The sequence below is a fragment of the Vanessa cardui genome, chromosome 5, assembly GCF_905220365.1.
Source record: "Vanessa cardui chromosome 5, ilVanCard2.1, whole genome shotgun sequence".
In the NCBI taxonomy this organism is placed as follows: domain Eukaryota; kingdom Metazoa; phylum Arthropoda; class Insecta; order Lepidoptera; family Nymphalidae; genus Vanessa; species Vanessa cardui.
This window is the reverse complement of record NC_061127.1, coordinates 2,289,898-2,299,536: the sequence shown is the minus strand read 5'-3', so window position 1 is coordinate 2,299,536 and position 9,639 is coordinate 2,289,898. Positions and strand designations below refer to the sequence as shown.

The window sequence follows — 9,639 nt, the reverse complement described above, 5'->3', positions numbered from 1 at the left end:
GATTGATAACTTATCTGTTTATCTATACACTAATATATTATTAATTTTGGATTTATTTAATAAACATAAACTTATTAAATAATATTACTTCATCATAGTTTCAAATGAATTAATCGCGGTACAGTGTATACCATATTTATTTATTGTGTACAAGCTGTGCCCGCGACCTTATACGCGTTTAAATTGAAAAAAATATTTGTACGCTACGTTACTCCTTATTATATCAGTTATTTGCCAGTGAAAGTCCCAAAAAACAAATAATTGTTAGAAATTAATAGAAATAAAATAATAATAATAATTGACATTGCCATCCCTAACACACACTATCTGCAAAGCACCGTAAATGAAAAATTTACAAACGCGGAATACACGGAACTAAAAGAAGAAATAGCGCGTATGTGGCACTTGCAGAAAGTTACAATAGTCCCAATAGTTCTGTCTACTACTGGCATCATACCCAAACAAATGCACATATCTCGATCAAGTCGATTTTTCTTTTTGTTATAATTTTTATTTATTTTTTATTTTAAGTTAAGCTGATGTAGACTAACTATTTTTTCTTATTATGGATAGATTGATTGTGCCGTTTATATAAGTAAGAAAATACTTCGAGGACAATTTCAAAAAAAATTGCGTATATAGCAAAAACAGACTGTCGAAAATGCGGCTTTAATACATGCGGCGTAATCTACAAGGTTCGAAGGTGGTAAGAGTTGTAATCGACTTCAGAAAAAAAACTTTGCAAAAGAGCTAACATATGTCGTACATTATATGACATCACACCACATACACAAAATTTGATTAAAGATTGTAAGAAATTCTGCCCCAGATTGCAAACTAACTCTGAGCCGTTTAGGAGTTCCATCACAACATAGTACAAAAGAAATATTTAGTGAACCTATACTTCTCTTCTCTTCATAAAAGCTACGAAGAGGAGTATAAATCCATATATTCATGTTGAAAGAACTATTTCCTAACTACTAGTAATTGAGGACTTACGCCTTCCCTCATCAACTCGGCAGCATAACATTATGATAGCCAGAAGCAAATGCCGATATAACTTCAGAAAAACAGTAAACCGCTGTACATGTGCCTATAAAATTTGAGGGTTCCCCTCGATTTCTTCAGGATCACATCATCTGACCCTGATATCCTCATTATGGAACTATTACAGGAGCTTCTTTTTTTTTAACTAAAAAAAAATCATCAAACCGGTTTATAAATGGCGAAGTAATCAGCGAACTAACATAAAAAATATATATACGGTCGAATTGAGCACACTCCTTTTTGGCAACTGTGAGCCCGTGTATGTAGCTTCATTATAAAAAAAAACATACAGACAGACAAACGTGGCCAAGGGACTTTATTTTAACACGTAACATGATAAAACCTTCTAAACCAGTATAACTTCCAATTCAATATAATAATTCGAATATCGAATCTCATCAATCTTGAATCCATTAAAGTCGTGTTTGTGTGACAAATATGTACCTTTTCGTACAATAGTATTAAAATCGTTCTCATGTTAGTCTATCTAGAATGAATTGATTCATGACCTGTCACGTATGATATAAATTACATTTGTATATTGCATCGAGTGGGATACGCAACCAGAAAAATATTCAAAGATGGAGACATTAGATTTGCGTTAGGGACAGAAGAAGGAATAAAGACTTTATGAAGAGGTGGCCGAAACAAGGAAACGTAGGATTGTCCAATGACAAGATTGGTTGACGATATTGTCATAGACATATAAACGATACAGATGGCTGTAGAGATTGCGGGGGAACAACAGTAGGATAAGGAAGAATGTGGGTGATAAAAAGAAAACTTGGCAGATTTTAAAGTGACAAAAGTTTGACTTGATGTTGAATGTTTTTATCGGATTTAATGTAAATCTATATATTCAGAAAATTCATTTTGAAGTGTCTTTTTATTAAGCATGACTTAAAAATAATTAGTCATTTACTTTTTTGGAATTAGGCAGTTAGGTTGCGCTAGAGACGCATAAATATGTTTATATTTGCGTCAAGCCTTGGTAAAAATTGCTGGTATTTTTATCAACCGACTTAATTCTATTTTAGTTGTTTGGTTATTATTTTATGATGATTATGAAATTTTATGATTATTATTGAAATATTGATCATCTTATTATAAGGGGATATAGCTCAGTGGTAGAGCATTCGACTGCAGATCGAGAGGTCCCCGGTTCAAACCCGGGTGTCCCCTTAACTAATCTTTATTTTTAATATTTTATCTGAGTATTTTACATATTACCTGTCTTTTATTATAAATACATGTTGAGGTTATGTATCTAAATTACAAAATTATTATAAGTTTAAAGATCTACGCATACATCAGGATAGATAAACGACTTTGTTTTATACCATGTAATGATGATGATGAAGTTGACGATAGTCTTAGAAGTGAAGGAATTTGTACGGTATTAGTTAATTCAGGCCAAAGCCGCAGATTTCAACTAGTTAATAATTAAAATTGCAAGTCAGAGTGCGGCATAGTTCTTACTGCGCTGCCTAGATTTAATATTCTATGCAAATTAGTGCCAGCTCAGACGTTGTGAATTTGCTGATTCGGTAATCTATTCCATAAAATAACATTTATTTAAAAATGGCTTACTTATATGAAATGTAGTTCGGATTCGAATTATAAATTAACGTTAACAAGAAATTCAAACTCAATAAAATATTAGAGATCTTGAATCGTATTTACAGAAGGGTGTAATTGTATTGATTGAATCTACTTAAAATGAACTTTTTTGAATTGAATTTCTCAGACAGTTTTGAATTGACTGAGAGGTACAATAAAAATCATCAGTCGTTTTTGCTTTAACATTAATTTAAGATTTATCGTACAAATTTCTAAATCGATATTTATATTATAAATGTGAAAGTAACTCTGTCTATCTGTCCGTCTCTTTCACGCACAAACAGCTGAACCAAATTTAATGAAATTTGATATGAAACAAACCTGAACTCTAAGAAAAGACATAGGCTACTTTTTTGCCTAATACGTGACAACCAACACCATAAAACGCCAGCGAATTCTAGTCCTGTATCATTTATCTTATACCATCATAAAAATCAGAAATATTTCTTAATATATTTTCAAATTTTTTGAGAATAATTACTTAATGTCGAATAATATTTAGTCTTATCTATTTATTAGGCTAGTTACATCAAAATCTATTTCTTCTATACACCGTAAAATACGGTTTACTAAAATATATAAATGATGCAACGCTTGATCTCCCTTACCTAAAATCTCCTGCCATCTGCCATTCAAGTTGATCCGTTAAGGTGTCAAAGCAAGACTCACAAACTCGGTTTTACATTTAGTAGATATTTAAGTATTCCCCGCTTTGTTCTCGTTTGTCTTTGTCATTCCAAATACATATCTAGTTAGATAGAAAGAGACAAAGCGAACTTTAGGTATAATACGTTTAATATTAATATAAGTTTAAGAGTAATGGGGTTTACGTTTAATGCTTTTGTATTAAGATTATAATATTATAAGATGAACTCGGTTATATTGCTTTTTTATTACTTTAAGAATATTTTTATAAAATTTATAATATTTCTATAAATATAATTTAATTGTACCTATATGATACTCAAATTATTGTATTATTAAAAAACGAAAAGAAAAGGTTAAAAAGTAGTATTTTTTTTACAAAAAAATCCAAGTTTGTATATGTTTCTATCTTTTAAGGATAACCCACAATAACCATTTATTATCCTTTACTTATTGTGAGAAATAATGGCTTATGTATCTTGCGATTTTAAGCAATACAGCATTTATCCTTATCGAATTAAATAACTAGAATACATTGTGCATTTAATATACATCAATATGGCTCTGAACAGACTGAAAAAGTATATTATTATATTATTTAGTATAAGCGTTGTACTCGTGCGAAATGGATGGGCGTTGCGAGTTATACGCTACTAGTTTTTTTTCGCTTCCAATGTTCTCGTATGTAGCTAAAGGACTTGTGTTATGGAAAACCAGAAGTAACGATGGTACTACAAACACCCAGACCCAAGACAAAATAGAAAACTAATGAACCTTTCTAAATCAACTCGAGACCTTGGAGTAGCGTACCCATGAAAACCAGTGTACAAACTACTCGACCACGGATGTCGTCGATATACATATAGTTCTTAAAAGGATAAGTGGTGACGTGGACTGTAATTATATAAATTGAATTGATAATAACATTCATCAATATGATTTACTTATTCATCTATACTGCTGCAAATAAACTATAGTTGAGTTAAATTAAAATAATTTATAATTCGAATCAGTTAATGAAGCGATTCAACTGAATTCATTTCTAGAAAGTTGAATACATAGAATAATTTATTTACGACTACTTTAGGAAACGAAAAAAAGAACCGTTTATTTATTTTAATTGTTAATAGATCAAACGTAGGATGCAGTTCACTGTGGACAGCTTTCAGTCAGAAAGTATAACCTACCAAGTTTAGATAGTAATATAATTTTTTTCAAGTTAAAGGTAAGTCTTAAGATTGTTGAGTGCCCTTCACTTTATACTTAATTGGATAGGGTTAACCTTCAAAAACAGATAGAAAAATGTCAATAGCGTTATGGTTCACTAGTATTGTGATGTAAAAGTCGTAGGTTTGATATTCCCTTTCTCAACTACTATCCTCTCTACTCCTTCATATTGGTCGAAATCTTAGGCTTAATTTAAGGCTTAACTTTTCAAAATAATCAATACGGATGTTATGATGACTCCGTTACAATTACGATATTATTATTAAAAAACACATATAATATTTTGTTTCATACATTTTTAATTATAGAATTTGAGAATTAGTTTGGTTTTGAAGAAGGGTTTATTATATCAAATACACAATATGTATTGACTATGTTTATGGCGTAGAATCACAAAACCAAATTTCTAAATCTACAACAGCAAAGATGTTAGAAGGTGGTTAATGATTTTACGTTCCAAGAATGAGATCAGAGACATTATAGGAAACAACTTGTCATTTATATTTTCTTGGTATTTTTTTTTCACGGATGTTATCTAAAATAAGAAATTATACCTTGACATTTTTATATTCTAATTTTCTTACGACAGTAAATGTTCAGTAGTTCTTATTTGTTTTACAGTTATATAAAATCAATTATGTCTTATATTTTTTTCATGGCTTTTAGTTATGCCAAGGGGGCACATATTATTTCGCCGATGCCGTATAATATTATAAATAAAATTAGTCAAACTTTCCGAACGTCATAACGTCAAGCTGTCGGATTGGTTTTAACATTCGCTATTGGCGGGAGGCAGCACGAAATACTGTCAGACGTATCACTGTTATAATGTTTATTTTTTTTTTACGAAAAAAAAAATTATGAATAATTCCAATGATCGATCTCAATGTCGCATTATCCACTATATCATTACTAAGTCATCAACTGACATATAGTTATCCTAGCTAGCCCAGCTAGGTTAATTCAATTATGTTTTAAGGACTAGCAACCCATCTCGGCTTCTCAGGTGTGCAATGCTAATAATATATATAATATTAAATGTACTACATAATTTGTCTTGTTTCTTTACTATATTGTCCATATATTATATACCAAAACCTTCCTCTCGAATATTCAATCTACAAAAAAACTGCATTAAAATCCGTTGCAAAATTTTAAAGACGTAAGCATATATAGGGAAAGACAGCGGTAAGCGTCTTTGTTTTAAACAATGCAATGATGATAATAAGTTATCTACCCGAATGTAGATAATTACAAAATATTTTATGAGATTCATATAAGATAAAAATAATTTTATATAATATAATAGAGGAATGTTATTATGTGTATCTTTTTTTGTATGTGTGTGCGTGCGTGTTAGTTAAATGTAATAAAAATAATTATGTTCTATTAATAGTATTATCATCATATGTTATTTGTTAACTGTTTTATTTAAGTATTATATACACAAGAAACAAAAAAATATTGGCCATGGTTTCATACAAATTAAGCAAATACAAGTATAAGGTAACAGACTTCAAATGTTTCAGTGCTTGGTCTTTGCTCAGCTTTTTATCAGTGTGAAGGGAAGATTCCTGGTTAATGCCACATTGCTGTTTCAATGCGGGTTGGTAGATTTATAAGTCACTTTCTTCGAAGATTAAGATATGAACTATAACTATCTACTTTATTCTATTCCAAATTTAAATTTTTATTTTAGATTTGTACGTTATAAATACAAGCGTATTATAATGTTGTATAGTAGTGGTCACCCGTGCCTTGGCTCGCGTTTTAGCGATTCAGTTTTTGTTTTGGTATAGGTTGACGGAGAGCATATGGGCCACCAGATGGTAAGTGGTCACCATCATTCATAGACAATGACGCTGTAAGAAAAATCAACTATTCCTTACATCGTCAATGTGCCACCAACCTTTGAACTAAGATGTTATGTCCCTTGTGCATGTTACACTGGCTCACTCACCCTTCATACCGGAACACAACAATAATCAGTAGTGTTATTTGGTGGTAGAATACTGGTGAGTGGATGGTACCTACCCAGACGGGCTTGCACAAAGCCCTACTACCAAGTGAGTTTTCATGCGTTAGGCAAAAAAAAAGTATGTTCTTCCTTAGTGTTCAAATTTTTTTTTTACTAAATTCCATCAAATTCGGTTCGGTTTGGTAGTGATAGAGCGACAAGGTTACTTACACATTTATAATATTAGTATAGACTTTAAAATTCCAAATTTAAAATTTCATGTGGAAATACAAAATAGAAAGTTCGATCGATAACGTGTAAGCTTCACTGTGTATTGTAGTATTAATTCAAAGTAAAACTAACATGCAAGCGAATATCAAAATTTCACCGGCGGTAGGGCACAGCACTCGCCCGCTCATCACTTATTCTACCGCTAAACATCAATATTGTATATTGCGTTCTAGTTGGACGGATGAGTCATGGGCGTTGCAAAAGTCACCAACGACACGAAATCGTAGATCTCAAGTTACTGGTTCGTGTAATGAATATTTAAGTATTTTTTTTTATGGAAGTAAAACTTCTACCAATGGATATATAGAATGCTGGAGGGTTAGTGTGTTTACGGCATTCGTCAATGAATGTGCACTTTTCTTGAATGTGAAGTCATACTGGTATGGGAATATCGAAAATGAGGCGGAAAATGCGTTAAAAATCGCGTTGTTGTGTATTGACGGATACATATGTCAGTATGGTGATATAAGTATTTACGTCAGTACGTCATTAGCCTTTCTGCAAAAATGATACAGATCGTTTATGTTTTCTATAGGTTAGGGGACAAGCACATGCGCCTAATGGTAAGTGGTCACCAACGCATATAAACAACGGCGCTGTAAGAAATAGTATCCATTCCTTACATCACCAATGCGTAACCTTTGAACTAAGATGTTATGTCCTTGTGCCTGTAGTTACACTTCACACACCCTTCAAACCGAAACACAACAGACTTAGTACTATCGTTTGACGGTAGAATATCTGATGAGTGGGTGGTACCTATCCAGACGGGCTTGCACAAAGCCCTACCAACAAGGAAAATATACATAATTGTGTAAATAACCGCCGTGTATGAAATTGCACAATGAAATTAACAAATGCAGTGTGACGTCATTCAACGCGAAATGACGTGATAGACATCAGCCCTTTCATATTCTAGATGAGGACGAAACGCTTTGTCTTTTTCAGTTGGATACGACGCCTTAATGGCCTAGGAAGCACTCTTTGTTACTTTATATATAAATAAATGCTCAGGCCTGTATTGTACATAAACTAAATATGTAAAACATTATTATTTTCTCGATATTATTTTATTTAATTTATATTTGAATTTTATAAAAAAAATATGTAAATTAAAAATTATGAAACTTTAACTAAAAGAAAGCTAGGGGACACCCGGGTTTGAACCGGGGACCTCTCGATCTGCAGTCGAATGCTCTACCACTGAGCTATATCCCCACGCACCAATAACTTAAAATACCGTACATGTATTTAAATTTCTATCATTAATAAAACAATGTTTAAGTAACTAATGTCTTTAATTCATTATAAATTATTTATCTAAATTAAAATGAAATATAAGTTTCAATCAATTCACATGATTGAGTCGAAACTGTGCCGTATTGATGTTTACGTAAAGATTTTTGGTATAGTACCGACGAACAATAACAGATGGCGTGGTATGACTTATACCAGTATGCGTACACTTGCTTAAAAATTTAAGAAGCCTTACTATAGGGAATCAATAACCTTATTCTGTAATATTTCAAAATACACAAACATGCGCACCATTAACATGTAACTTCAGGTATTAATACTATTTTCATTTCAGTCATAACTGCATGTTTACATGCATGTTAGTGGAAGAATCACGACTCGTGTTGTTTTAATACGAGCAGTAAACAACAAAATATAAACAAAAACTAATAAAACTAGTTTTTCGATTCGCAAAATCAAACTTCTTCGAAACGTATTCGTTTTAATAACAAAATTCCGTTGATATAACCTTGCTGGTTATTTTCGTTGAAAACTAAATTTCAATGCTAACTTTACATTTAATAAAATAATCTAGTCAAATGACGAATATGTGCTGGTACGAGCCTTTTTAATTTTTATTCATTACTATTTCCGCTTAGGTTTGATTCGCTTTGTTCTTTCGAAATTTAGGTAGACCATGAACTTCCCTGTTCCCCTGGCAATATGTATGTAAATTTCACAATGGTCAGTTGAAAATCTAAGAAGTTATGTATGATACGTGATGAGTAACCAATCTATATTTATAGCACGTAAAATCATTAATACTTCACGTGAACTCTTTCCATTTGTGTCACCCATCGGATTATGAAAGTGATGAAAAAGAGAGTGCAATCAATATAATTATTCTGTGCTTGCACAAACTCTCTGGAGATGTAAAAAAGGACCACTTCCCATCCCCATCCGATGAGCTGCAGGGCCACACGCGGTGGCAGACTACACAGGGAGTATGAAAGGCAGTATCCGTCATACTGTATTCCAAGAGAGGGGTTCGATATCTAGTATATTTTGAGTATTATTCTTACACGTAGCATAATAATATGAAGGTAAAAATGTAACAGCCTGTAAATTTCCCACTGCTGAGATAAGGCCTCCTCTTCCATTAAGGAGAGGGCTTGGAACATATTCCACCAAGCTATTCCAATGCGGGTTGGTGGAATGCACATGTGGCAGAATTTCGGTGAAATTAGACACATCCAGGTATCCTCATGATGTTTTCCTTCTCCGCCGAGCACGAGATGAATTATAAACACAAATTAAGCAAATATATATAGTGGTGCTTGCCTGGGTTTGAAGCCGCAATCATCGGTTAAGATGCACGCGTTCTAACCACTGGGCCATCTCAGCGCACAGTAATGTATAGGTAAAGATAGATTTTGCCTACAAGATTGCCACGGCGACGAAAGCAGATACCATCTTTGACATAAACGCATACCCCAGCCCATCGCTTGAAGGAATTTTCCAATTTGTACACAGAATCGGAGAGAAACGGGGCATCAGCCGTAGAGGGCATATAGGGGCTCAGCAAAGAAGATCAAGGCCGTCTTCGCCATCTCCAG

At 32.7% G+C, this 9,639-nt stretch overlaps 2 non-coding genes across 2 annotated transcripts; one reads left to right on the top strand and one right to left on the bottom strand.

Moving 5' to 3' along the window:
- The first annotated feature begins 2,157 nt into the window (after positions 1-2,157).
- Trnac-gca lies at positions 2,158-2,229 on the top strand. The gene has a single exon. It is a non-coding gene; the product is annotated as a tRNA-Cys (tRNA).
- A 5,704-nt stretch (positions 2,230-7,933) lies between these two features.
- On the bottom strand, positions 7,934-8,005 carry Trnac-gca. Its single transcript has one exon. It is a non-coding gene; the product is annotated as a tRNA-Cys (tRNA).
- Between the last annotated feature and the right edge of the window lie 1,634 nt (positions 8,006-9,639).